The 27,706-nt window shown below is 50.0% G+C and overlaps 1 pseudogene; it reads right to left on the reverse strand.

Annotated features, from left to right (window-relative positions):
- LOC124973077 (probable RNA-binding protein 19) overlaps positions 1–21,883 on the reverse strand; it is a 40,268-nt pseudogene extending 18,385 nt beyond the window's left edge.
- Between the last annotated feature and the right edge of the window lie 5,823 nt (positions 21,884–27,706).

Raw genomic sequence — 27,706 nt, forward strand, 5'->3', positions numbered from 1 at the left:
AAGGTGCACTGGAGGGGAGGTGGCCTGGGCACATCGCAAGGTGACCCTGAAGAGCAGAGCTCCCTGCATTCCACAGGGCCATCCCTCCTCTGTCACCAGGCTCGGTGACCCTGGTGGGCTCGTGAGCAACCTTACCTGGAACACCTGCCTGTCCACTGTCACATAGGCCTTCCCTGCGTGCTCAGGGAACATGAAGGTGACGAAGACAAAGCCCTTGGGTTCCTTGGTCAGCCTGTTGATGGGGTAGTGGAGCTCTGATAGGGGACCTGAGGACAGGAGAGCATCAGTCGCCTGGGTTTGAGCTGGGCCCAAGCTTAGGGGAAAGTGCTGGGCACTAAGGGTCAGCCACACGAACATAGAACAGCTGCTGTGCACCAGCCACATCCACTCAGTCCGAGGGAAGGATGGTGACTGCCAGCCACGAGACCCACCTCCAGGTCAAGGGTGTCATTTCCCAGTCCCCTCGTGCCCACCCTAAGAGAAGCAAGGAAGAAGGTGCCAGGCTGCATCTGGCTCCACGGCCTACTGCGCACAGCCTGTCCTGGGCAGCGGCCTCACCCACACAGGCCTCCTCCTCTCACCTGTGAATGGCACAAAAGTCGCCCCACACACAGTGGCCTCAAGGGTCCAAGAGTTAGTGTGCAGTCGCTACCCAGGGCCTGCTGCAGTTAGTGCCACATAAGTGTACATGACACCGTCCCTCTCAGAGGACACTGTCTGCAGTGGTTCCACTCTGAACACCAGGTGTGGCCACTTCCCAAATGCACACCTGCAGTCTATGGTCAAGCCCCCTCCCATTCACCCAGCACTGCCGTGTGACCAGGACACCAGCCCGTGGGAGGATCTGGGGAGCAGGACAGCGTGGACAGACCTTTAGGTCCCATCACCTGGCCTGCAAGCAGGTTCCACTTGGGACCTCTGTGCTGTCCTAGGCCCAAGTCACTCACACGGCCTCCCTGATCCTCCACACCCAGGTCAGCCTCCCAGGAGACAAAGGCACTGGCAGCATCTCCAGAGCATAGATTCACCTGCACTATGAGCCCACCTTCCTCCCCTCGACAAATGGCCACTGTGACCAAGCTCAACTACAGGCCTGCAAGTTCCCAGCCCAAGAAGTAACAGCAGCAAAACCAAAGACGGCCCTGGTTGTTGCCTCTTCTCGGAAGCTCGGTTTGCTTGGGAAGACTTGAGAAAGGAAAGCATCCCCAGGCAGGAGCATGGTGGGTGGGGAGGGCTGGGCGGCTGCTGAATTCCAACACCAGAAGACAAGGAATCTCAGGAAAATGCCTCCATCACTCCCGCCCTGCATTTGGATGGTGAGAGCTAAGGAACCAAGTTCTGCTGGGCGTGCTGGCTATGCCTGTGGTCCCAGAGACTTGGGAGGTTGAGGCAAGAGGATCAAGGCCAGCCTCGTGGACTTACCAAGACAGTCTCGAATTAAAATTAAAAGAAAATGGAGATGTAGCTTGGTGGCAGAGTGACCCTGGGTTCAATCCCCAACACTGTTAAGAAGGAAAAAAAGGAATTCAAGTTCAAGGTCAGAAAGCAGAAGATGCCACTAGATCTGTAGTGGGGACAGAGAGCCCTGTTTTCAGATGAGGAGACCAGCTACAGCCACTGCCCAAGGTCAAGAGCAAGTGGGAGGCAGATGGGGCTGACCCAGGTAAGTGGGAGCCGGGCGCACCAGGGGCCTACGTGCATGACCAGGAGTGGAGACCTACCATTGGGGGAGAAGAGCCCCTGCAGGTCCTCCTTGGTACTGGTGTAGGGCGTGTTGAGCACAAAGAGCCTCCTGGAGTCAGTCAGGTCCTCCTCCTCCTGGTTCTTTCCAAGCAACCAGACTTGCCAGGGCTGCACACTGTTCTGCAGGGTCCCCTTGGCTGTGGGCACGTGCTTCTCCCTGAACACCTTGATGTAGTGTCCACCTGCAGGAGGAGAGGGTCAGGGCTCTGGGGAGCCTGGGACTTGATGCACCTGACTCGGGACCCAGGCCCTGGCTGCAGGCTACCAGATGCTCCAGCTGGGAAAGGCAATGGGCCCAGCAGCAGGCTCTGTAGCAGGGCAGCAGCCTGAGCCCCTGGGACCTCGCTCAGCCTGCCAGCATGGCCTTGGTCTTTGGGGCCTGCTCCCAGTATCCCAGGCCAAGTGACAGGTCCTCTGAACTCTGAGCCCATTCTGGCACTGCTGGCAGCTCTGCCTTGGGAAAGGTCTCATGTGACAGCCCGACCCTGAACAATCACCTGCTGGTGAGCAGGTTGCAAAAACCACCCTGCATGTGTAAGGAGGCTGCAGGGATGGCCTGCCTCTGCCCGCACTGCAAGAGCTTGATGGATACCTTCCCCCAACCTGCCAGCAGGACTCCCAGGAACCCCCGTATACCCTGACACAACGCAACCCCAGGAGTCCGTGATTGGGTGCAATCGCCATCCCTGCCAGAGAGGGTGGAGGACCACGTCCCAGCTTGGGGAAGGTGCCCTTTCTGCACCCCCACCAACCCTGTCCAGAGGCCAGAGCCTGCTCCTCACTCCAGGAGGCCCAGTAGCCACTCTGCCAGAGACCTGCCTCCTCCAACCCCAGCCCTCGCCACTGCCCTGACCACCCCGTACTGCCCAGGGCCATGGGCCCGCTCGTGGGCTCCAGCGCTGCCTGCCTCTCCGCAGCCCCTCTGCTGCTGTACCCTCAGAGCCCGCAACGTAGGGTGGGAGGAAAAGCTGGGCACAGACGTACATGAAGGAATTCACAGGGAACAAGGAGCCCGAGGGGCCTTGCCAGTGCCCCCTTACCCATGTACGCCCTGTCGCACTTCAGGGCTTTCTTCACTTCCTCTTCGCTGCTGAAATCCACAAAGACGTACCCTGAGGGGGACCAGGACAGAGGTAACTGCAGGCCCTGCAGACATAGGGAGTCACTGGGGATGCTGCACCCGGCTCGGGGCAGAGGCTGGAAGCCTCCAAAGCACACCTGCCTCCCTCCCCACCAGGTCAAACTCCCTTTTGAGGAGCCCTCCACACCAGCCTGGCTTGGCGGGCGAAGGCGGCCAGATGCCAGGAGTCAGAAACAAGGGCCTTTCTGCCTCCCTCTCAGCCTCAGCCCTTCCCTGACCAGGTTCTGCAAAGGAGAAATGCTCACAAAGGCCCCGTGACCCGGCCTAGCACTGGGGGGCTGGACTCTGCCACCACCCTCCCAGCACCAACTTCCCTCCAGCCATGCCCCCTGCCTCTGGGAAGCCAGATCCAGGGCTCCAAGGCCAGGGGTGGAGGCTCACTGCCAGAGAGGACACCGAGGGGCAGTACCACGCATGCTCAGAGTAAAGCACAGCCTGCCAGCACCACTCCTGGGGAGCAAGAAGCCACGACTCACACAGCACCAGCAGGTGGGGAGTCTTTCCTGATCATGGGAGGCCTCCACAGCCTCAGACTCATGGGGCCTCTACCCGTGGAGCCTCAGAGCAGCACCCTGTCTACGCCACCATCTTCCGCCAGCATGAACTCAGCCCAGCAAACCCAGAACTGCTGACCTCTATCTAAACAGATGGGGGAACTCAAGAGCAGAGGCTGGGCAAGGAGAGACAAGTGAAGATTCTGACACTGTCCAACAGGTTGCCAGAGGCAGGAAGGAGGCCATCAGAGCAGTGTCCTGACCAGGGTAGAGTGAGGACCGCCACCCGGAGAGGAGACATGCCCCACCCCGTGCCGGCCTCCCCGACTAGGCACAGCTCCCAGACCTCACCAAACTTGTTCCCATGTATGTTCCTCATGGCCTCTGGCTTCAGGGGCACCAGGAATTCCATGACATTCTTCTACAAGGAGAAGTTTGGTCCCTGATCATCAGCGCAACAAGAACAGTGCGGCCCAATAAAGAGAGGAGGGGCAAAGTACTGAATCAGAAAAGATAACAGGGTGATTATGGGTCTGCTTTCAGTTATATTTGTCTTTCCTCCGTCGTAAAATAGAAGAATTGGAAAATAGAGATCAGAGAAGAAATGCCTAACAACTATAGAATAGTAACATCATCCCTGCTGTTTTAAAGCATTGTATCTGACATTTTTTGAGTTTTTTTTTTTTTTTTTTTTTAAACTTGGGGTCAAATCTAGCTTTTCTCACTTCACTCTACAGCATAAATATCTGTCCATGATACTTCATGTTGTAAGGAGACACTTGTATTGTTAACCATTCTCTTCTCTGGATGTGTATATGACTAAAACACATATTTCAAAAAATACATGAACAGGCAGGGTGAAATCACGAAAATGCTGAAAAGTGCAAATCAGAAAACAAAACCGACTCCTAATTCCAAGGGTCAGCTCTTCCTTCCTGGCTCCTTCTACAAAATAAAAGCAGTGAAACCAGTTTTAATCTGGGCACTGGGAGCTCAGAGGCCCCCACCCTGAATACCCTGTGATACCAGCCACCAGACGAAACTAAAAAGCATTCCAAACAAATGAAGAAGTCCAGCAAAGTAGGGTTTTCACACTGCTGCTGCCTCTTTCCTGATGATCAGATTCTCTCCAGGAGCCTGGCCTCGTTCCCGGTGCCTGGTGGGACAGCCAGCACGTGCACCACATGCAGTCAGGTGACTCTTGGGATGAACCCACCCGCTGTTCCACACCAGGCTTTTTCCACTTGCCACATCACACTGAGGTCTTCCCTGTCACTGCATTCTTCATGTGACACCTCATGTTCCCCCATTTCAATGTGCCCTGTGAGTTAACCCAGGCACTGGTGACATTGTGGACTTGGTGATTCTTGTTGTGGGCACTGTCCTGTGTGCAGCAGGGCATCTGGCAGCATGCCGGGTCTGCCTACTAGATGCCAGCAGCAGCTCCTTCAGAGGTGACAACCAAGAGTTCCTCTGGACATCCCCACTGTTCCACAGGAGCATATCATTCCCTTCTGAGAATCATGGATACACGCCTTCCCTAGAAATGGAGCTTTGCTTTTCTGTTCTTATTGATGATTATAAATCAACACATTAAGTTTAATAACAGGAAGGTTGCAAAGAACTTTCTTGAGTTCAGACTCTGGTGTGCTCGGGGGATCCACTTGTGGGGCAAAGCTCAGCAACAGCTCAGCAAAGGCCTGAATGTTCCTAATTCTGCTTGACACTTCTACGTTGTCCTCCAAAAGACATGAAAATGTTTATTACCAAATGTGAAAAATGTATGCCACTTTGGCAAGTGAAAAACATGAACTTTCAGTTTCGATTTTATTTTTAATAATTATGAATAAATTCAAGCATTTGTACAGGCCACCTGAATTCTTTTTCTTCAAAAACCTCTTGTCCTTTCTCCATTTTTCTGTTGGGTGGGTCATGTATCCTTCATAAGAATCTCTGTAAATTAGAGAAATTGGCACCTCTTGTGTGCTGTTTGGGCTATGGATTTTGCGGTCCACCTTTTGACCCCATGGCAGTCCTGGCCTTACAGGGTTTCTGGCTGGTAGGCAGTCAACACATCCATTTTTTGTTTTTCCATCAAAGTTTGTGAATTGCTTAGAAAGAAATTTGTTCAGCTCAAATCCTTGATGAGTCTGAAACTTTTCTCATTTTGAGGAGTAAGGCAGGGGTTCATCTTTTTTCCCTAAAAAAAGTTAACTAGAATGGGCGTGGTGCACGCCACTCTTCCCAGCAGCTTGGGAGACTAAGGCAGGAGGATCATGAGTTCAAAGCCAGTCTCAGCAACTTAGTGAGACCCTAAGCAACTGAATGAGACCGTGTCTCAAAATAAAACATAAAATGTGGATCAGTGGTTACACACACCAAGGTTCGATCCTGGGTACCAAATTTAAAAAACAAAACAAAAAAACAACAAAACCCAACTGACCTCGATCGCAAGGAACTGCTTCAGTATTTCTAATAGCAAAAAATTTTAACTCCCATGTCCCATTTAGGAGACCAGGAAAGTGTATCAAAGTGTCCCCAAGCACAGAAGAACATGTGAGAAGGAAAATGGCAATGTCGCAAGCCAGTCCTACCAGAGGGATGCGGAAAAAGCAAACCAATGGCAGAGGTCAGCGTCAGTGCACAAAGAAAAGGACACTTAAGAAGGTTCATCCCGAATGTCAGGGGTTGTCACTGGGTGGGACCCGGGAATTGGGGGAGGGCAGCCCAATGTGCCGAGGACAATAGGCACCTGCGGATCACCTCCAGTCATCAGACCTGCAGTGATCACACCTGCATCTTGGCACCCCCTCTGGTTACGCCCGCTCATGGTCACTCACATGGTCATCCCAGTTATAGGTGACTTTCATACTTTTTATTTAGCTGTGTCTTCTATAATCTCATATGGGGAACAACTGTTGCAAGGGGGGCATGAGAACAGGGTCCTCTGCTAAGGCAGCTCTAGGGCCAGCCAGCTGCAGCCATGGTGCCAGCTGGCCTGTAGCCTATTTCTGAAAACAGCAACCCCTCCACACTCACACGCACCTACAGCAGCCGCCCGCTGCAAAGTGGGGAAGGACTCTCCCCAGGGACCGTCTGACCACAGGCCAGCCCTCTGCTCCAGCTGCCCACCCACCCTGCTGTAGGTGAGGGAGCAGAACAGGCCTCCTCCTCCTCAAGGCAGCCATCACAGTCCCTCCTTAGTGATGCCCAAGATGCCATCCGTCAGTCTTTTTGGTCTGTGATTCCTTCAGCTCTCAACCCGAGTGGCCTCCTCCTTGCCTTGTCCTCAGAGTACACTTCTGTGACACTGAACAGGGTTCCCTGCAGCTTCATGGTGTGGGGGGTGGTGGGCTCCTTCTCTTTTGCTGGTTTCTCTGAGAACAAAGAGAAAAGGCCACAGTGGGTTCCCTGAGATGGCAGAAGCAGGGACAGACTGGGAATCACAGCTCCAGCCAGGGTGGCAGGAAGTGCTGGTGCCTGTGCCTGCCACAGACTCAGGGTCTGGTCAGTGCAGACGCAGTGGATGCAAGGTCCCCATTTGCCTCTGAAGTGAGAGCTGCAGTCAGATCAGCACACCATAGGCAGGTGAGCAGGCCCCTGGCCAACAGAGGGCCAGGGCAGAGGGAGGAGCCGAGGCACACACCCTGCAGCGTTGATCCCAGCTGGCTCCGTGCTGCACGCTGCGCCCAGCATGCAGAGGCCAGCCTCCAACTGAGCCTCTAATTCCACACAGATTCTGAATTCAGCACTTTTGCCTGTAATTCTGGACTCCAGATAGCTCTGCACAACCTAAGTTTTTGGTAGATCCTTTGGTGCTAAAACCTGCCCAGCTAGCACTCACTCCCCAGCACAGCCTGCCATGAGCCAACAGGTGCAGCACAAGGTCATTTCTAGTCCCACCAGAGAAACGTCAATGTGCTGGGAGGGTGGCTGCCCTGACCCTGCTGGACACGGTGACCCCCAGGGCCACCCTGAGCACAGGGGTTCAGGAGATGGCTGAAAGGATGGGCACTGCCAGGATGTCCTCTGCAGATGAGGACCAGAGAGGCCTGTGGGCTGAAGCATCCCCCCAGGCTCAGCAGCCCACAAGGGTCAGAGCTGAGACTGAGCCTCGAACTCCCAGACTCCCTGCAGGGCACAGTAACTAGGAAGGAGGGAGGAGGAAGAGGAAAGAGAAGAGGAGGCAGAGGGAGCCCCTTCCTCTCATTGGGAAGTGAAAGATTAGTTGCTTCCAACTCAAGAATGGGGACACACACATGTCCAAGTGCCCTGTGTCTGGAGCAGAGGACTCTCTGTTGGGGGACAAGGTGGCCATCCTCAAGGGTCGTGTCCACCTCTATACTCTCAACTTCAAAGCCTGGAAGACCCGGGCTGGGGCCTGACCCCATCACGGGAGCCTGTCACTTCCCTTCTCCAGGCCTCAGTTTCCTCACCTATGAAGTGGAAGAAGAATGGCCCCAGAGACAGTGATGACATTCTGTGACGGCAGGTGCATCACCGGGCACGTAGGCGGGGCTTGACTAATCTCACCTATCAACGATGGCCTGTCCGTGTCCACCCGCCTTGTTACTGAACACCACGTGCAACATGGACGCCCCCTTCACTCCTCCCAGAGCCCTGATGGGTGGCTGGCGGCCCCTCCAGGTGTGGCAGACAGTGAACTCAGAGGGGGCAGTCTTTCCTCCATGTGGCACCCCAGCAATGGGGCCTCAGGGACCAAGTGGACATGCACAGAATCCCTCCCTGTCCCCTAGAGACACGCACCTAGGCTCTGGGCTCCTGTGGCCTCCTATTCCCAGGCAGAGCCCCTGTGCTCCCTCGAGCCTGCTGGGTCTTGGTGGCGGAGGACTCCTCTGCCTCACTCCCTTTGTCACAGTTCACTACTTCATCCTAACTCTCCTCCTCTGAGCACGACTCGGCGGCCACCATCTTGGACTTCAGGGACACCATGTCCGAGAGCCCCTTCTAGGCAGCTGTCTTTGACTCAAGGCCTTGCTCTGCTGAGAGAACCGGGGTGGCAGAGGGTCACCTTCCTGGGCCACTGGAGACCTGGGCAACACAGGGCTGAATACCTGGAGGGCGGCCGAGGTGCCACACCCACCACAACCAGGGCCCCTGTGCCCAGCAGCCCCAGGAAACCCTGTGATGGGCAGCTCTGTATGATGGTGAAAGGCCCCAGCTCCATGCCTTGAACCCTGAGTCGGGGCTAAGCCCCGCTCCCGTCCTTGACGGATAAGGTCTCCAGGCAACCGCACATTCCTCGGACAAATATCTCTTGGCAACCTTGGTAAGCACAGGGGCCCAGCAGTCCTGTTTGTTCTTGAGACAGTTAGCAGCACAGATACCACCCTGCTCTCAACAGCACGCCCTGCCCGGAGGCCGTTACACTGATAAACGGGAACTGAGAAAGAACAGAATGGTTGGGAAAGTACAGAATATCGAGTCGAAACAGGAACTGATAAGCAGGAAACAACCTTACCCTTTAGGTGACCTATGTGCTGGATTCAAAATAGCCAATAAGAAACCTGTTGCTTACCGCGCGCGAAACCTGCCCCTTCACCCTATAAAAACCCTGTGCCCCAAAGCCCGGTGTGCCAGTTTACCAAAGCTCCGGCTGAGGTTTTGCTGAGCACCCGCAGGTGCCTGTGTATCCATAAACAGCCTCTTGCTATTGCAGCCGATGTCTTTGAGTGATCTTCCTTGGACAGGGGGACGGAGGGTCTTTCATTTGGAGGTTCCACCGAGATAGGTGTTCTTGCTGCCCCAAATCCCTGCCCAAGGAACTTCTGGAAGAACTACTGGGAGGTAAGCTGGCCAGCTCGAGCTCGTTGTCGTGTTGTCATATTTCTTGAATCTCTGCATGTCTGTTTCCACGTCTCTTGAGCGCAGCGTTAGTATGATCATGCGTGGTCACTTTGTACTTTGGGCAGCCCGAGAAGGAGTTGACGAACTCAGACTTCTCCCCTGCCACCCTGGGAGACGTCCCAGGGCACCTAAGTGCCCGATTCATCGGGATTTGACATATATCCAAGGGATACGTCACCTTGTTTTTTGGCCGGAGGGACTTACGCTCTCCGACACCACTTGGTACTTTCGGTTTGTGCTGAAGATGCGCAGCGTTTGTGATCTGTTGTCTTGTCTTTGTTCTCTTGTGCCTGTTCATTAACTTCCTTTCCGCTAGCGAGACTAAAATGGGGCAATCCATGGTAACCCCCCTGAGTCTCACCCTCGACCATTGGCAAGACGTTTGAAACCGTGCCAGCAACTTGTCGGTCGAGGTCAAAAAAAAAAAAAAAGAAGTGGGTAACCCTCTGCACCTCTGAATGGCCAACCTTCAATGTAGGCTGGCCCAAAGAAGGGTCTTGGGGGCCCCAGCGAGATTTACGCCAAGGTAAGTAAGCTTCTCTCTCCACGCACCCCACATCTGTTTGAGGTGCATCTTTCTTTCTGTCTCTTTATTTTTGGAGGGCAAAAATGAGCACCCGTCGGCTACTTAAATGCAGTTAGTGCAGCCGCCATTCTTAAGACTCGGGTGAGAGGTTTCCTGGCCCAGGCAAGTTTCCAATCACCTGCTCTGTAGGCATGTTGAACTGTGCTGAAGCCGTTTCCTACTTTTCTGTCCAGGCCCGGAGCGCAATTGCCGCAAGTACACAGTGTCCCTAGTCCTGATCTGCCCAGGATGCGTGGAGGTAAAAGAAAAGTTGGAGCAACTGCGGGGTTCTCGGCCTGGGCTACTCTCGGGTGGACCCCAAAGGTTCCTTCTCCAGACTCCCCCTCCCGACAGCCCTAAGGGGTATCCAGGGTGATCGGTAGACAATGGCACTAAGGGAAAGTGCCAATCACCCTTGCCTCCGTATGGGCTGTACAGTGCACAACACTCCCGCACATCCACTCCCTCCTGGATGCTCCCCTTCCTTTGCCAGTCAGACATTAGGAATTCAGACTGTAGAATTAAAGCCTGGAATGATTAGTATGAAAATACCCAGGTTCCCTTTGTTTGCATAGTTAGCCTTCACTAGTCTAGACACTAGAGTCTCCCCATTACTGTTCCCATGCTTAAATGTGCTCACTGTGTTCTCTTTAAGCTGCAAGAGGGAGGCATTTAAAAACCCCTCCTGTATGACCCTCCAAGCAAAGGGTGTTATACGCCTAACAACCAATAGGTGTCCCCTCACCCTACGGAGATTCCTTTAGTCTACAGGGAAAAAAAAAAGGTAAAAGGCACACTTTTTACTTTTGTCATCACTTTTCATAATTAGGAGTCTATAGTGGCAGGAGGAAAGCAGTAATACCCTTAAATCTGAATCCTTCCAGGGTCTCTAGCACAGAGCAAACTAGGACCCTCCCACTTTGCCGAAGAAGGCCAGAAATAACTTTGGCAAAGCCAGGTAGTGAGAGACGGGTTTTTCTGGACCATAAGGAAGCTCAGTTAGGGAGACGTCCCTAATACTTCTAACTCAGAAGGGAGCTTCTCTCTCAACAGTATTGCCAGGTTCACCACTAGCCTGCATACTGCTAAATTACAAATGATCAAGAAAAGTGCCTTTCATATGTTACCATGCTTGACAGCAATAATCTCTACCATGAAAGGAGAAAGCCTTAAGGAATCGCCCACTAAGGGAGGAAAATTGAGGGAACCCTCCCAACTTAAGATAGGCAAAAATAAATTTAAGGAGGCTTTTGGAGGATCCTAATAAATATTAAGATGTTTCAAAACTTATGCCACGTATTTGACCTCACCTGGAAAATTATGCTATTAACCATCTAGAGAACAGGCAGTTCCCAGAAACCATCCTAACTGGAATTTGAATAATAAGTAGGATGCCTAAAAAAAAACTATTATGCAGCCTTCAGGAAAGTCCTGCTATTTTCATGGAGAGACTTAGGAAAGCAATAAGAAAGCACACCACTCTGAATCCTTAATCCATAAAGGGCCACCTACTTTTAAAGTATAAATTTATCATTTAGTCAGCCCCAAATATTTAGAGGAAATTTCAAAATTGGCATGTGGCCCTGATCAATCCTCAGATGATCTTTTCTAGCTTGCATCTTCCATTTTTAATAAACATCAAAAAGAAAGAAAAGGGAACATATAGGCAAGAAAAAAAAGACTTATTAAAGATCATTCAAACTAATAGGAACTTTTAATGCCTTGCAATAGTCCATGCAATTTGCCCATTTTAGAAGTTAAAAAGCAAACTGCCTAGTCCAAGACCTTAGAATAATGAAGCAGTAATTTCCCCCATCCTGTAGTTCTTAATCCATACACTTTTATCTTGAATTCCAACTGCTGCTTGGTTTACTAAGTTAGATTTAAAAGATGACTTTTCCTGTTTATGCTAGACTCTGAATAGCAATTTCTGTTTGCCTTTGAGGAACCAAATACTGTATCTTAACTAACCTAGACAGTATTGCCTCAGAATTTAAATGGTCCTCACGTGTTCTGGACAAACCTTAGCTAAGAAATTAACAAAATTCAGAGATAAAACATTCTGTGATTGTTCTCCAGTAAGTAAAGTACATCCTTTATGTGCCTCCACCCAGGAGGAATATCAAAAGGCCATTGCAGAACTCCTAAACTTCTTAGCTAATAGAAATTAAAAGATCTCAAAAAATAAAGCTTAATTACATCATCAACAGGTTCAATACTACAGGAAATAGCCACCATAGAACAATATTCTGCCCCAGGAAGGGGCCTTACTTCAAGATCCTGTCCTCAGTTTACCTATGAAGCAAGATTTAACCTGTTTGTCACAAAGGGGGAAATAAATCCTGGATAGGCTGCCATAGGCAACTCAATAACCAATGGCATATCTCGGTGAGAAATTTAGCAAAGTAGCTTCATTCTCAAAAGAAATGGAAAATAAGGTCTCATAATTTTCTTTGACATCCAACCTGTCCTGATGAGATGGCTAAAGTGCCTTAGGCACAAGGTTTCTGTTAAAACCTATTAGATCCTTCCAGATCGCAGTCAAGGCTTACATTGAAATGTAAATAAAGGAAGCCTAAAGGCTCAGTAGGAGACCAGTCTCAAACCCAAAGAAAAAAAAGGTAAAAAAGAGCCTTACCTAAACTCCAGCAAAAGTAAATTTTATGGTGCCTTAATTAACGGCTGTATCATTTTTCCAGGACTCTTGTTTTTTAATTCTATATTTTTTTGAGCTCATGATTTTTTTGATCAATTCTATTTATTCAACTAGAGTTTTTGAACATCTGTTACATTGCAATGGAGATTCACCTATAAAGTTACAAGGCCTTTGATTTTGTGTTATTTGTATGTCGTGCTGTCTAATGTCATGTTTTGTCTGTATCAAAACTGAGCGCTCCTAAAATTAAAATTTAAAAATGGATCCAGATACTTTTAATTCACGTGATTTAAAGGTTCAATTCAAATTGGGTAAACTAATGAAAGTAAAATGTCTTTGAAAATAACTCACAAGTCTCTAGGTGGTCAAGCAAATAAAATATTGATGTTAATAAAATGTCTAATATCAATTGTTCCTAGGGCTTTTCTTCAACAGGAAAGAGACAGCAAATACTGTTCAGGACACTTAACTGCTTTCTTGGTTTTTACAGAATAAGTAAATTAAAGTTAACATGTATGGGACTACTCAAATGTGTTTGTTGGTGACATCTGATTAATTTGCAAAATTAAAATGCTCATTGTTAAATAACATCAGGTACTCTTAACTCCTCAAATTCCATGGGGTATCATACTTAAACATTATTGGTGTTTTCATAGGTTGGTAAATAAAAGGGTTTAAACTTGCTTTGTGTCATCACTAAACTAAAAACAAGGTTACTAAGAGTTATGTCTTAACAAGTGGAATTCTATATACAAAGGGTCCCAAAAGTTTCAACTGTGTTTCAATTAAAGTACTATAAACAACAAAATATTTAATCTTATTAAAATAGAGCAATTTATCTAAATTCAGAAATTTCATAAGAGTCATTTCAGAATGTGAACAAAAAGGGGTCAATAAATAGGAAAGAGAAAATAAAAGGTTCTGGGTATGGAAATATATTTAGTAAAAGGAAAAAGAAAATGTTTCTGGGTAAAAAAGTGCTTGTATGATGAAATACATGAGGGTCTAAGTAAGTGCTAAGAAAGTCTGTGTGTGTAAGTAAAGGGCAAGTTTCAACAAGTTTGCGTGTAACTAAGTTGGTTGTATGTATGTGAAACAGCTAAAGCTATTTAAGGTTTTTCCTAAGGTGAAATACTAATGTTCTGATATAAACCAAAGTTTAATCTATATGGTAAAAATAACATGGTAAAATGACAAGGATTTCTTAGAAACACTAATTTACTCTTAACTTTATGTCTATCAAGTTTTATTCTTTAGAACAATTAGTCTTAAAAATTGGGGTTTATACAATTATGGTTAAACAACTGTTAGAGTATTGTACTATGTTACAGAGTCTACATTTTTCTTTAAAAACTGAATTTGGTAAGATAAAAGTGTCAAGGTAATTATAAAATGGTCACTAGTTGTATATGAAATGTGTTCACATTTTTCAGGTACACAAGTTTTTAAAGCAAGGAATTTATTAAGCTCTGCTATTCTCCAGATTAAACTTGTCTGTAATGGTAATCTTAAACTTATAAAAAGTAAATTTTCATTGGGGATTTATTTCTATCATTTAATGTTCTATTATAGAACCTGCTATCAATGGGGTACATGTAAAACTTGTTACTTTTTTACACTGAGATAAAGAACTTCAAATATAAATGTATTTATAAAAGTTAGAGCCTAACTTGTTTAAAGGTTAATTTTGTGAAACATGAAGGTATTTTGCCACTTTATCACACAAAAGGAGAGTTAAAAGCTCTCTCAGCCTTTCTTTGATTCATATTTTAGATACAATGTTAAATTGTGTTAATTATAAAGTTTATATAGACTCAGGAAACAGTATATGTAGACTACTTAATGATATTTAAGGAAGAAGCAAAGATCAACATCAGAATTAGAACACTTAAGATTTGTAAGAAGCCATGCCTTACCTGAAATAAGGCTCTGCCTCCCACCTTACTGCATGTTAGAGTGACTCCAAAATATGTCAGACTTCAGCTTACTTAAAGTTATAATCAAAAGATTGGTTTTTTATTATAAAATTACTATGATCTCAAATAGGGAATATAATGTGGTTCTCAGTCAAAATTCAAGATAGCTATTATACAAGCAGAATATATTTTTACTCTTACTAATTTCATTTTGTAAAACTGTTACCTATTAATGTTTTGCAGAAGTAGCTGCTTCAAGAACACGCAACCTAGGTAACTTTTGATAATAAGCCATCACCTAACAGATAGTGGTAACAGATACCAGAACAGATAGTGGTAACTTCCAGAACTAATGCAGACTCCAGTTAGATAAAAGTGTAAATAACTGTAAAGTTATAGACATTAAAGTTAAAGCCCAGTACTCTTACTTTATAACTGGTAAAACTGGCTTGCTGAATGGTTAAGATCAAACTTAGAAATTGGAATTAAATACAGAAGGCAAGATAGACCAGTATTTGGATCTTTTGCCCTCAGTCAGCCTGAACCCAGGGAATAAGAGGACTTCTCTAAGGAGTGCTGCAACTCTGGGTCATACAACCTCCTGATCAAGGAGATTGTTGAGACTAGAGGATGAGAATCACTCAGTGCATCTGCTGCAGAGGAGAGTCATGGAAAAAGGGAGACATCCCTTAATGCTTCCAAAGAAAGTCACCTCATCAAGGAGACCCTGCCTAACCAGTGGCACTGGTGGAGCTAAGAAGCTGCCCTTAAGTTCTCTACAAGTGGCCCCTGTGGGAACTCAGCTGACTCTTTAACAAGACAGGAACCAGGTCAGTTTGACCAACTTGATCTTAGACACCCAGCAAAACAGTTAAAACCAAAATATAGCCATTCTTGGGCATTTAAAAGAAATAATATTTAAATGTAACTTAAGATGTACACTTGTATTAGCCCACTAGAATAAAGACTGGAAGCTACAAATAAAAGAAAGATTCTTCAGCAAATGTGCCTAATAACTATCAAGAGAAACTGCCTGAGTCAGAAGTTTTTAGTCAGTTTAAGGCCTGCAGACCTTCCTAAGCTACACAGGTAGACTTAATCTATGTTTGCTCGTATGATTACCTAGCCCTAAGTAACAGAAGTATAGAGCTCTCTACTAAACACAGGTTATACCAATAAAGGGATATTTTACAAAATCAGATGACTTAAGTAGCTTAACTATATTTTCTGGGGACATCTATAACATTAAGAGTTAAATGTTGTGTTTACATTCCTGATAACCTGGACAATGTTAAAGTTCCCAAATAAAGGCCTTGTCCTCTCCAGCCTTTTGCTAGGCCTAGTTATGGGAACAATTTCTCAGTTCTTCCACCGCCTGGTGAGAGATTGACTTCTATCATTTTCATGATACTCGGTGGCATGTTCCAGATGCTGCAACATTTACTTTGTACTAATCTCATTTCAGTACTCATGTCTTTTTGTTCTCCTATCATAGAAGTACCCACCCCCAGATGACTTTACAACCTGCTATTCCCCAGCCAGACTTCTACCTTGGACCCCTTGATTAACCCGATTTTTAAAAAAGGAACTCCAAACTGCTTGCCCCTCGCTGACCCCTTTCAGCTTCGAAGCAGCCAGAACGATCGGCGCCCCCTTTTCCTTAAAGCAGTTGGGAGTTCCTATAGCTAAAGGGGGGAATAAAGCCAGAATTAAGAACAGGTAGTTAGTGTAGAAATAGGGAATCCGGTCAATTCGAGAAAATGAAGCCATGAAGCCATCTGCCTTTGGAAGTTGGAGACTGCCCCTGGAAAAATGGAATGTCAAGGATCTCCAGAGCCCATTGATTACCAAATTTACCTGCCTTTATCAAGGAGTGCAAGCATGGAGCTGCTAATTTATGCCCCCTGGGCCCTTACCTGCCTGAATCACCTTGGCCCTCCCCCTGCCCATGGTTTCTCACTTAATGCAGAACCAGGCCTAGTCACGTAGGCAGGAAGGAGAAAGAGGTAAAAAGGGAAAAAAACTAAAGAACAAAAGAAACTTTAACCTATAAAAGATGTAGGGTGCGCTCACTTCTTGGAACTTTTAGAATATCAGCCACGGCCCCCTTCTCCCTGCCGGAAGAAGTCTGTATTATTCCCTTTAAACAATCCAGAATATGGTCCTTACTCAACAGTACCAAATGATTAAGCAAACTGATAACCGAGGCAGGATGGACAAATGGATATAGGATTCTATCCATGATAAAGAAAAAGGGGGGAATGAAAGGCCCCAGCTCCATGCTTTGAACCCTGAGTCGGGGCTAAGCCCCGCTCCCGTCCTTGATGGATAAGGTCTCCAGGCAACCGCACATTCCTCGGACAAATATCTCTTGGCAACCTTGGTAAGCACAGGGGCCCAGCAGTCCTGTTTGTTCTTGAGACAGTTAACAGCACAGATACCACCCTGCTCTCAACAGCACGCCCTGCCCGGAGGCCGTTACACTGATAAACGGGAACTGAGAAAGAACAGGATGGTTGGGAAAGTACAGAATATCGAGTCGAAACAGGAACTGATAAGCAGGAAACAACCTTACCCTTTAGGTGACCTATGTGCTGGATTCAAAATAGCCAATAAGAAACCTGTTGCTTACCGTGCGCAAAACCTGCCCCTTCACCCTATAAAAACCCTGTGCCCCAAAGCCCGGTGTGCCAGTTTACCAAAGCTCCGGCTGAGGTTTTGCTGAGCACCCGCAGGCGCCTGTGTATCCATAAACAGCCTCTTGCTATTGCAGCCAGTGTCTTTGTGTGATCTTCCTTGGACAGGGGGACGGAGGGTCTTTCAATGGTGCCACACAACCAGGGTGCCACAGCTTTCCCCACAGCCTGGCTCTCCCCTGGACGGCCCTCCACAGTCACTGCTGATCCTCCTAGCTGGGTTACATTCAGGCACGTAACGTGTTAGAGAAGGCGTAGGTACGACCAAGGCCTTACTACAGAGGAACGCACTATGGCGTCTGTCACCACAGAGGGCCGCCTGTTCCATCCTGGGAGGGGCAGCTCTCATCCATCTGAACAGCAGGATGGTGCCAAAGCACCTCCAGCACATCACTGTCAACGTGCTGTGTGCTGCGCTCTGGACGTCCCCATCCTGATACCTGATGCTGGACATACTGTATAACGTACGAGGTACACTTGGTAAGACATCAGCCACTGAGGAGCTATGAACGGAGAGCAGGGGAGGCCAAGGAGTGTGCAGGGTGCCCCCGTGCTCGTGGGCTGCTGGGACTGTGTTCTAGCCTCTCGTGCCCGGCTGGGAGCCCTGGAGGCTGAAAGGGAACCTGCCTCCCCTCCCAGGCCTGCGAGCCCAGCACCTTTGGCTCTTCCCTCCCTGCTCTCCTCGGCCTATCCAGGGCCACGTCTGCCCCTGCAACCCCTGCTCCCCTCTCCTGAGTCCTGACATGCTGTACCCTTGTCTGTGACCCCTTCTCTCCCCCTGCTACTGTGTCCCCCCAAGTCCTACGAGTCCTTCAGATTCCAGCTCAGATTCCTGTCAGGGCTACAGCTCACGCTGCATCCCCGTCTTCATCTTTAAACCAGCCCTGACTCAGACCCCCAATCAGAGCTATCAACCTGTACTGCAACTGTTCACTTGCTACCATTAGCTGCCCCGCACTGATCCGTGGGGACAAAGGCTCGCCCCCAGCAAGACCTTCCTGACGGCTCCCCTTCCAAGCCCTCCTGTCCTCTCTGTCACCAATGATGTGATCCAGGGGTGCTTATCTGCTATTGGTTCTTCCCTCTCACCAGAAAGACAGCTGACGGCTCCATGGGGGAGGGGTGCTCTGCCTCCTGATCGCTGCCATGTCCTCAGTGACTAGCACACAGCTGCGCTCAGCCAATCCTGTTGATCACTGACTGAGCAAGTGATCAGAACAGTCACAGCAGACTTGCCAACTAAGAGAGCTCAAGAGCTGCACTGGGCTAGTCCATGCCTGGGGTCGGGCAGGACAGGCCACCTGTGCCTGCAAGCAGGCGTGGTGAGCATACATGCAGGGCAGGCAGGCTGGAAAGGACACAGGCGCACAGGCACAGAGGCCCAGGCCTCACCTGCTGGCTCCTCAGCTGCCTCCTCGCTCTCCTGCCCAGAATCAGAGTGGAAGTTCAGGTAGTCACTGGTTGGCTTGCTCTTCCCTATCAGAGACTCTGTGTTCGGGCATCATTTGCCCACATGGCCACCTGGATCCGCTTCTGGTGAACTGACAGAAATTCCTGGAACTCACTATCTTCCTTCAGCTGGTGGCACCAGAACCAGAGTGGCAGTGATATGGGGGGAGAAGAGGTGGAGGCGGCTCAGGTGTGGCCCGGCTGTCCTAGCTCTAGGCAGGACAGGCACCCCCCAGCCTCGGTGCCCGGACCTAGGGCACCAAAGGTCTGCAGGTCAGCAAGGAGGCAGAGTGAACTCTGCAGGATGAGGCGACCAGGAGTCCATGGGGATGGGGACAGGGACAGTGGAGAGTGTGGCACTCTGCTTCCTGGACCAGCCCTCACCCTCAGATCTGCTGTCACCAGCCCTCTCCATCAATGGGACACTCACCTTCTCCAGCTCGTTTGGGACCTTTCTTTTCTTTTCATCCTAAAAGAAGAAGGGGCAGATGATGAGGGTCACACAGAAAGCAGGGAGGTGACCCTGTAGTGCCCACAGCCCCCTCAGAAGCTGCCCAAGAGCGAGGCTCAGCTCCTTCAGGGCCGCCTGCATACTTTGTTAATTTGCGGGGGGACAGGGCCTCGTGCGGGCTGCTCAGGCTGCCTCAGTCTCTGGGCACGTCTGCTCCAGGCTCAGGGCTTCGTTGGTCACCAAAAGACTTGCAAAACTCCACCTGCAGGAGAACAGGGCCATTTTCACACCTGACGCAACAGCCAGCAGCCCTTCTGGTGACCTTCAGCGCCTGGGGACCTGGGCTTCACAGAGGCAGCTGCCACTGACTTGCTGAGCTGAGTGAATGACTACCACCCCAGCCTTGGCTGGTCCCATGATGTCACTACACTTGCTACCATTTACTGAGGTGTCCCGCACACAGGCACCCTCAAGTGCCCTGCAAGGACTGACCAGTTGAGACTTCAACAGTGGGCAGCAGAGCTGTGACTCTCCCCAGTCCCCAGACCAGAAACCGGGAGCACAGAGATGTGAGGGAGCATGGCTGGGTGACCAGGTCGTACGTGACAGAGATCTCAGATGCCTGCGGACCCAGGAGCCTGAGTTTTTAACCATCCATTCCAAAGGACGGCTTTGAGGACAACATAAGACGCAGGCTATGTTCACAGCTGGGCAGGGGCAGGGATGAGCGATGGCTGCGGGGTCACTAGTGAGTGCGAGGCAAGTGCCACTGGCCTTGGGGAACAAGCATGGGTAACAGGGAGCCCAGGGCAGGCACGGGGCATGGAAGGGAGCTGAGCACATGGACCTCTCCAGACCCAAGGTCACACTCAAGGTGACCGTGGAGAGGGCTGGTCCTGCTGGGAGCCCAGGGTGACAACTCCCAGACAGTCAAGGTCACCCCGGTCACCAACTCCTCCCCTGAAGAAAAAGCCCGCCATCTGGATCCATCCTGCTGTGAGGATGTTCAAAGCAGTTGCTCCTATAATAACGGCAAGTCTGTGGTGCAAAATCCAAATACCAGAAAGTGTCTGTGAAGGTTAGAGGGAAATGACTCCAACTGCTGTCATCAGAGAGGCACCGTCAGGCTCTGGGTAAAACCCATGCCCACCACACGACAGACCACAGGATGTGGTTGCCTCGATGGGATCTCGTGCCCATCACTGTTTTCTCTTTCTCAGCAAAGCACTGGGGACATTTTATCATGTCAGTGAACACTTCATCATGTGGGTGATGTGAGTGGGACCTACTTCTCCAGGAGACCTCCTGAACCCTCCCTGGCCAGGGTGGGTCCTGCTCTGTCTTCCCAGGGTCTCTGATGCACTGACCACCCTGACCACAGCAGCCTGTATCTATCAGTGCTCTGCCTGTGCAGAGGCAGCAGGCTCGTGACGACAGGGACCAGGGCACAGCTCTCCGCAGTTTCCCAGCAGTGACCAGGAGCTCCTGAGAGCGCGCTGATGGGCAGGATGATGCCCACCTGTGGCTCTCAAGTGCCCTCTCAGCAGGCAGCACAGGTGCCACCCGAGGCTTCAGACGTGCCTGTTCTCACACTTGACAGCCTGCACCAAGTCGAAACTCAGGACGGGCAGCCACAGTTTGACTCCTTCTCAGGAGATTCTTAGAACACAGAAGAGCAGGACCTGGTAAGCTGGACAAAGACCTCACAGCCTGGAGGACAACCCTGGGACCCACGTGCTGGGCGAAATGTGGATGGTGGGTGTCGCTCTGGAGAGGCAGGCAGGGTGAGCCTCCCGGCCACTCACTGTGATCCAGGATGAGTCGATAAAGCTCTTGTTGAAATGGCTCAGTGTGGTCTGAGCCTCTTCCTCAGACTTGAAGCTGATGAAGCCAAACTTGTGAAACTTGCCATCTTTGGTGAACTTGAGGCTGCAGTCGGTCAGGATGCCAAAGGCGGAAAGCAGCTGTCTGAATCGCTCTTCCTTCATCTAGGATAGAAGGTGGGGAGGAGCTGGTGAGGCCTTACAGCGAAGGGACAAATGGCTAAAAACCCGGGGCTCCAGGATTCTTTAGGGGTGGCCAGAGACGAGGAGGTGGCAGCATGTGCTTTGCTAGTCAGGTCAGCTCTGACTCTAACACTCACTGGCTATGTGCTCTCTACTCACATCACTGGTGAAAAATGAGAATCCCAAGGGCCACGTGATGTCATCATACCCTGTGGGGCTGCTACGAGGTCAAGACCAAGTACAAAATCACCATTATGGCACTGCTTAGGAGACACTTAAAGAGGCTGGTCAGAAGAAATGAGAGAGTGGGCATGCAAGCTCTGTGTGCCAACTGTGGTGGAGGATGCCGCCGTCTCCCAAGGCGGCCACACCCTAAGCCCTGGAACACTGGTCACACACCACACAGGGCACATGGGATTTTGCAGATGTGATTCGATTAGGAGTCTTGAGATGGGGAGGTGATCCTGCATTATCCAGGTCCAAAGTAATCACGAGGGTCCTTACAAGAAGGCGACGGGGGGGTCAGAGTCAGAGAAGGAGGTGTAAAGACAGAAACAGAGGAAAGAAACTGGAAGATGCTGTGCTACACTTTGAAGACAGAAGTTCAAGGGTGTGGCTTGGAGTCCAGGGAGGCAGGCAGGCTCTTGCAGCTGAAAAAGCGAAGGAACAGATTCTGTCCTACATCCTCCAGAAGCATGGCAACCTTGATTTAAGATGTCTGACCAACACCCTGATTTAAGATGTCTGACCTCCAAGACTGTAGGAATAAATATGCATTGTGGAACCTCCGAGGTGTGGAAGCTGCTACAGCAGTCATGAAAATCTGACAGGTTGACGTTGTTACAATCTTGTCAAGTGGCCCCCATTCCAGGCAGAACTGGTTCCTGGCTTCCAGCATCCTCACGACCCCAAGACCACCCTCACAACCCAGCAGAGAACTGTGTGGGTGGTAGTGGTACTAAGAGGCACCTGGGGGCCACAGACAACCAAACCAGCTTGAAAACACAGAAACCCATAGGCACTGGCGGCCCAGGAGGAAGAAATTTTCAGAGGCAGCATCGTAGTAACTCTGATCTCACCCAAATCCCACACTCATCAAGTTAGGAGTTTTTATGCACATTTTAGAGAGGAGAAAATGGAATACTTGGAGGATAAATGACCTGTCCAAGGTCTACAGAATCCAGGGCCGTGTCAGCTCAGATGTGTAAGTGAACTCATGCCCCCATTGCACGGGGGGCCTCACTAAACTCTGACCCCATCATTCTGCTGCAGGGACCGCCAGCTCCTCCCTGTTCCCACAGGAAGCCTCTCCAAGATCCCACACATGGATCAGTAACCAAACCCCACTGGGCTCCCACAGCACACAGCACATACTTCAGTCCCTGCATTTTGATCTGGTGTCTGTTACCACTGCTACCCTGCAAACTCCATAAAAGCAGGGACCAAGTCTTGTTCACTTCTGTCTATACTGTCAGCAACACCAGAAGCACTCATTACTAAATGTTCATCTGTTGGAAAATAATTAAGTGCATGCAATTACGCCAAGAGAGACAAAGGGGTACTGGTCAGAATTGCCAGTTCTGGAACCACACTCCTCAATTCAGTCCCTGTTGTATGAATTATTACCTGTGTGTGATTTCAGGCCAATAACTTTGCCTTGATATGCCTTGGTTTCTTCACTTTTAAAATGGATACAAGAGTAGATCCAGACTTGCAGGCTTATGTGAGGATTAAATGAGTTACTGTACCTAATGCATCTGGAACAGTGCCCAGACATAGTAACTCTTCAAGGGCTAACTCCTACTGTTACTGTTTTTGTTACTAATTCTTTCATTCATCAGGCAAGATGAACAACAGAAAGAAGCCGCCACGCTGAGGGGCAAAATGAAACTAGGAGAGAAGAGTAGCCGTGCTGAAATTCTCATCCAACTAAGTGAAGCATCAGGAGATGCTGTTTAAAGTTGATGGATAGATCAATAATAAATATCTTAAAAGTATTCTACTTAGGGTAAATAGCAGGATAGTTAAAAACAAAAATACTTAGAAGTTGGAGGGAAGGAATAGATTATCTAAGGTCCTCCTCTTTCGTAGTAGAGGGAGTCAGCAGTTAGTCCCTGGGATAAACTACAGGGATGAGCAAAGTACCTGGGTCCACAGAGAAGCTTATGGAGAGCCCTTTTAAAAACAAACCATTTGAAGATGGGTACACCCACAGAGTTGGAGCAAAAGACTTTACTTCTCATTTTATATACAACTGTCCTGTTTTAATTTTTTAAATCACGTGGCATAAGTCCCTTCTACGTGACAAAGAGGAAAAAAAAAAAAAACCTAAAACACCATAATAAAAGTGAAAGGGCTCCTTGAATTCTCTTTCCAGGGAAAGAGACTCCCCAGAACAGAGGCGAGAGTTCAGAAGACATTCTCACACCATCCAAATGGCTCTCTTTGTATTGGGGCCATGCGATTCCTGGCCATGCAAGTGATGTGGGTGCTCTCTATTCAAGAACTATAGTGAAAGAGGAAAGATGACCACTTTGGTCCATTGTATCCAGAAAGACACTGCCACATCCATTCATCCATTTCTTCACTCACTGGTCAGGCAGTTTCATCAGAAACCTACCAAGTGCTGGGTTCTGTGCTAGGCTCTAGGGAGACAGGAAAGTGCAGCTAGGATAAATGGTTTAAAGTCCTTGGCGATATTCCTACCTGTCCCAAGGGGGATGGATGAGGGTGGGGATTGGAACACAGGTCCTCGGAGCCATACTCCCCACAAGCCTCCCCAACAGACTCCCAAATGGGAGGGCAATACAAGTACCGTGATGGTTCAGACACTGATCAACAAGAAAACGTGATTGATTGAGAGAGACTGGGGAGCGGCACGAGGAAGAGGTTGTCATTTCCCTAAAGAGAGGGTTGTCGGGTTTGGAGTCAGGTACCCACTGACCGGCTGGGAAACTTTGGGCAGCCGCTATTTTTCTTTCCCAGCAGTCAAGTGGGGATAAACCCAGGATTCTGCCCCTTTAGGATTTCGGATCCGCCCAAAGTCCCACCGAAGAGCGGAAGCCCCTCAATTTTCTCCAGCCAACTCTTCCCCGCAGCTCCCAGCGGGTCCCACTTTCAGAGTCCCCAAACCTGGCTCTTTCCTCATCCCATTAGGAGGTTCTTCACGATCAGTCGCGACATGACGCAAGTCCCGCTGTCTTGATTCCAGCACCAACGGAGGCGTCTTCCCACAAGCCTCACGCTGCGGCCTTGGGCTCAGTCGTCTTCAGCACGCAGGAACAAAGTCATGTGGCCTCGATCTCCACCCGCCCACCGGGAAGTAGCATGGCCAAAGCCGGACCTGCCCGAGGAGGTCACACCCCTAAGAGGCGGGCCTGTGCGCTTGCATTCTGTGCAGGCTCAGGATCTGGAGCGGCTCCTGGAGGCCGCAATGCGGCGGTCCAGTCGGCAGGGGGCGCTGGTTCCCAAAACCCGCGGGGGATTGCACGGGACCTGCTCTATGCGGAGCGCTATGCAGGACATGTGGTTTTGTGTCCCTTTCATATTTTATTTTAGTGTTGACTCCTAAGACAGCCCTGAGAATGGGGGCTAGATTAGGGCTCCTTGCCTCCCTTTGGAAGATGGAGAAATAGGCTTTCTAAGCCCTGCAGGGTCAATGGTGGAATGTGCACATTGGAAACAAAGTCCCGTTTTGCAGGTGGTCAACCCGGGACCCAAGGAGTGAAGCTATTCCATAGAAGAGCGGAGATTGGAGGCAGGGGCCGCCTAGGACCTCGCAGTGAGCACCGGTATCTTCGACTCCAGTGCCATAAGTAGATGCCAATTCTGGCTGAGCTTCTAAACCCTCACCTGCCAACCTTCTAGCAGGGAGTTCTTGACCAGACTAACCGTGGGTCTTTGCACTTACTTCTGTAAAATTGGGGTAGTTCTGTACTGTGCTAGGGTTCAAGGAGGTAAGAAGGGTGCGGGTCCAGGGTGTCATTCTACTTCTCTGAGCATCCTCGTACCGCTGTTGGAGGGAGGAGGAAGGCCTGTGAAAAGCCGCCATTTCCAGAGTGACCGGCACTTCCTGGACACTTTCCACAGTGCCTTGGTGTCCCATGCCTTGTTTCCCCAGTTTTTGTGATTTTCTTCACTTGAAAGCCCCCACATCCTTTTGGTTGTACAGCTTTACTGCAGTATACTCCACACCCTGTGCAAGTCACCCATTGAAAGTCACAAACCCTGGTCTTTGTAGATTTGCCAAATTTTGCAGGCGGCAGCGTCACCCTCTATATTGAAATGTTTGTAAATTCCCCAAAGAAACCCTGCACCCTTCAGCTGTCATGGGCCAATTCCTGCTCCCTCCAGGCCCTGGCAACCACGGGGATTGACATTCTGTCTACACGGAATTGCCCACTGGACATTCCACACAATGGGATCATGCGACTTGTGGTCTTTTGTGACCGGCTTCTTTCATTTAGCACCGTGCTTTTGAGGTTCACCCGTGGGCAGTGTGTGTGAGTGCTTCCTTGCGTTTCTTGCTGAGGAATAGCTCCTGTGGATAAAGAGAATTTCCTCATCCATTCCTCCATGGACCGACATCTGGGTGGTTCCTACCCCATGGATAACGTTGCTATGAACTTTCCAGTGTTTGTGTGGAAAGGTATTTCCATTTCCTGGGGGTAGATTCCTGGGAGAGGCATTGGGGAGCCACACGCTGACCTTTCCAGAAGCGAGCTGTTGTTCACGGTGGCAGCACCTTGTCCCTTCCTGTCAGTAGCACATGAAGGTTCTGAGCCTCCATCTCCTCTTCAGTTCTAGCCATCCCAGTGGGGGAAAAGCCGTGTCTCACTGTGGTTTGGGTCTGCAGTTCCCTGTTATCTCCTGTTGTTGAGAATCTGTTCCTGAGCTTTGGACTGTTTGTGTATCTTTCTGAAGCAACCCCCATCTCATTCTCCAAGACCAGCTCAGACACAGTGTCCTTGAACCCCCTCTTCCTTGATGAGTCCCAGATGCCTGGAGCTCGTGCGTCTGCCCTACCATGAGCACGCAGAAGTCGCTACCAGAATGCACTCGGCTGATTCAGGGCTTCAGATGGAGCCCCCTGGTTTTTCCATGTCAGTGCCCAAGAGGTCTGAGCAGATCTGTCTTTGCAAAATGTCACAGCAGGCACCAGGAGAAGGCAAGCGATCATCAGTGAAGGTCTGTAGATTCCTGGGGTCCATGCAGCTGGTGAGAAGAACCAGGTATGGATCCTCGAAGGACACACACCAATCAGCATGAAGCAGCTGTCTTCCACAAGGGGACCTCCATGGACACAGTTTCAAGAAGCCATGCTTTAGAAGAGTGAACAGTGGGAGAATGGAGTCCCCGTCATGACCCCGGCACCTGTGACTGTCATCCTACTTCCTGTTTCCTGTTGGGGCCACCCCTAGGCTGAGCCAGCCAGAGACCAGAGATAAGGAGTGCCAAGGAGCACACAGGTGGCTCCCAGGCACACGGCAGGGCGAAGAAGCAGGGACGGTCGGGAGACTGCTCCCTAGAGAGTGACCGGCGCCCAGGACAACCTTCAAAGGAAGAGTCAACCCATGTGCAATGAGTTCTGTCACTGGATGGATGGGGAGCGGGGTGTGGGGTCCCTGTTCTTGTGTGCTGGGGCAGCCCTACCTTTGGGAATGGTCCATGGTCAAGGTTGGGAGGGTCGTTCCCCTGGGAACGGCCAGGGCGAGTCTGCCCCTCCTGTCCCTGGCCTCCTGAGGTCTGTGGGTGCTCTTTGGTGTTGCCCAGGTCATAGATACATCACGTCTTCGTGCCCACAGAAGCACCATAAGGACAGCGGTCATGTTGGCCCGAGCCGTCCTAGCGAGCGCATGTCAACCTCACCATCCTATCTCCAAGTCGCGGTGTCACGAGGGGCACTGGCTGTTAGGACTCTGTCCTCTGAGTTTGGGGTCATTCAGCCCACAGCGGTGACATAAGCCAGGGTCGTCTCCAAGGCCCCCAGGGAAGGGGGAGGGCACCCAGCAAGTGGGTGTCTGGCTGGAGGGATGCACCCTTTGTGTTGAGTAACCTTGGTTAATTCAATTTTTTCACCCCAGAACTCGAGAGACAGCACGCATGGCCCCGTGGCAGCCACGCTGTTGCAGTAGCTTTAAGTGAAAGGGCTGTAGGGTGGTGGGTTCCCGGGAGCTGCTGCTACAAATGACCAGAAACCGGTTCTCTTAAAATAACAGAAATATGTTCTCTGACAGTTCTGGAGGCCAGAAATCCAAAATTCAGGCTGTGGGCAGGGCCGTGCTGTCTGAAGTCTGTAGGGGAGGGATCCCTGGCCTCTTCCAGCCTCTGGGGACTTCAGGGCTCCTGGCCTTGTGGCTGCCTTGCCCCAGCCACCCTGTCTTGTGGCCTCTCCTTGGTGTCTGAGTCCACCCTTTGTTCCTCCCTGTCTCTGATTAGACATCTGCCACCGGCTTGAGGACACTTTCAACCCAGGACGATCTCATCTCAAGATCCTCAATTCCATCTGGTAACGTTCTTAGCTGGGGGTTAGGGTGAGGACCCGCCTGCATTGTAGCGGGTCACTCTGAAGACCAGACCTCACCCTCTCTGTGTTGTGGATGTCTGTTCCTTTAACACACAGGCACACCTAACTGTGCACCCCTCACAGTCTGGTAGACAGCAAGCATCTATTCTGAAACAGCCAGGGGAGAGGATTTTGCCTGTTTCCAATACAAAGAAG

This window comes from Sciurus carolinensis (genome assembly GCF_902686445.1).
Source record: "Sciurus carolinensis chromosome 14 unlocalized genomic scaffold, mSciCar1.2 SUPER_4_x, whole genome shotgun sequence".
In the NCBI taxonomy this organism is placed as follows: Eukaryota; Metazoa; Chordata; class Mammalia; order Rodentia; family Sciuridae; genus Sciurus; species Sciurus carolinensis.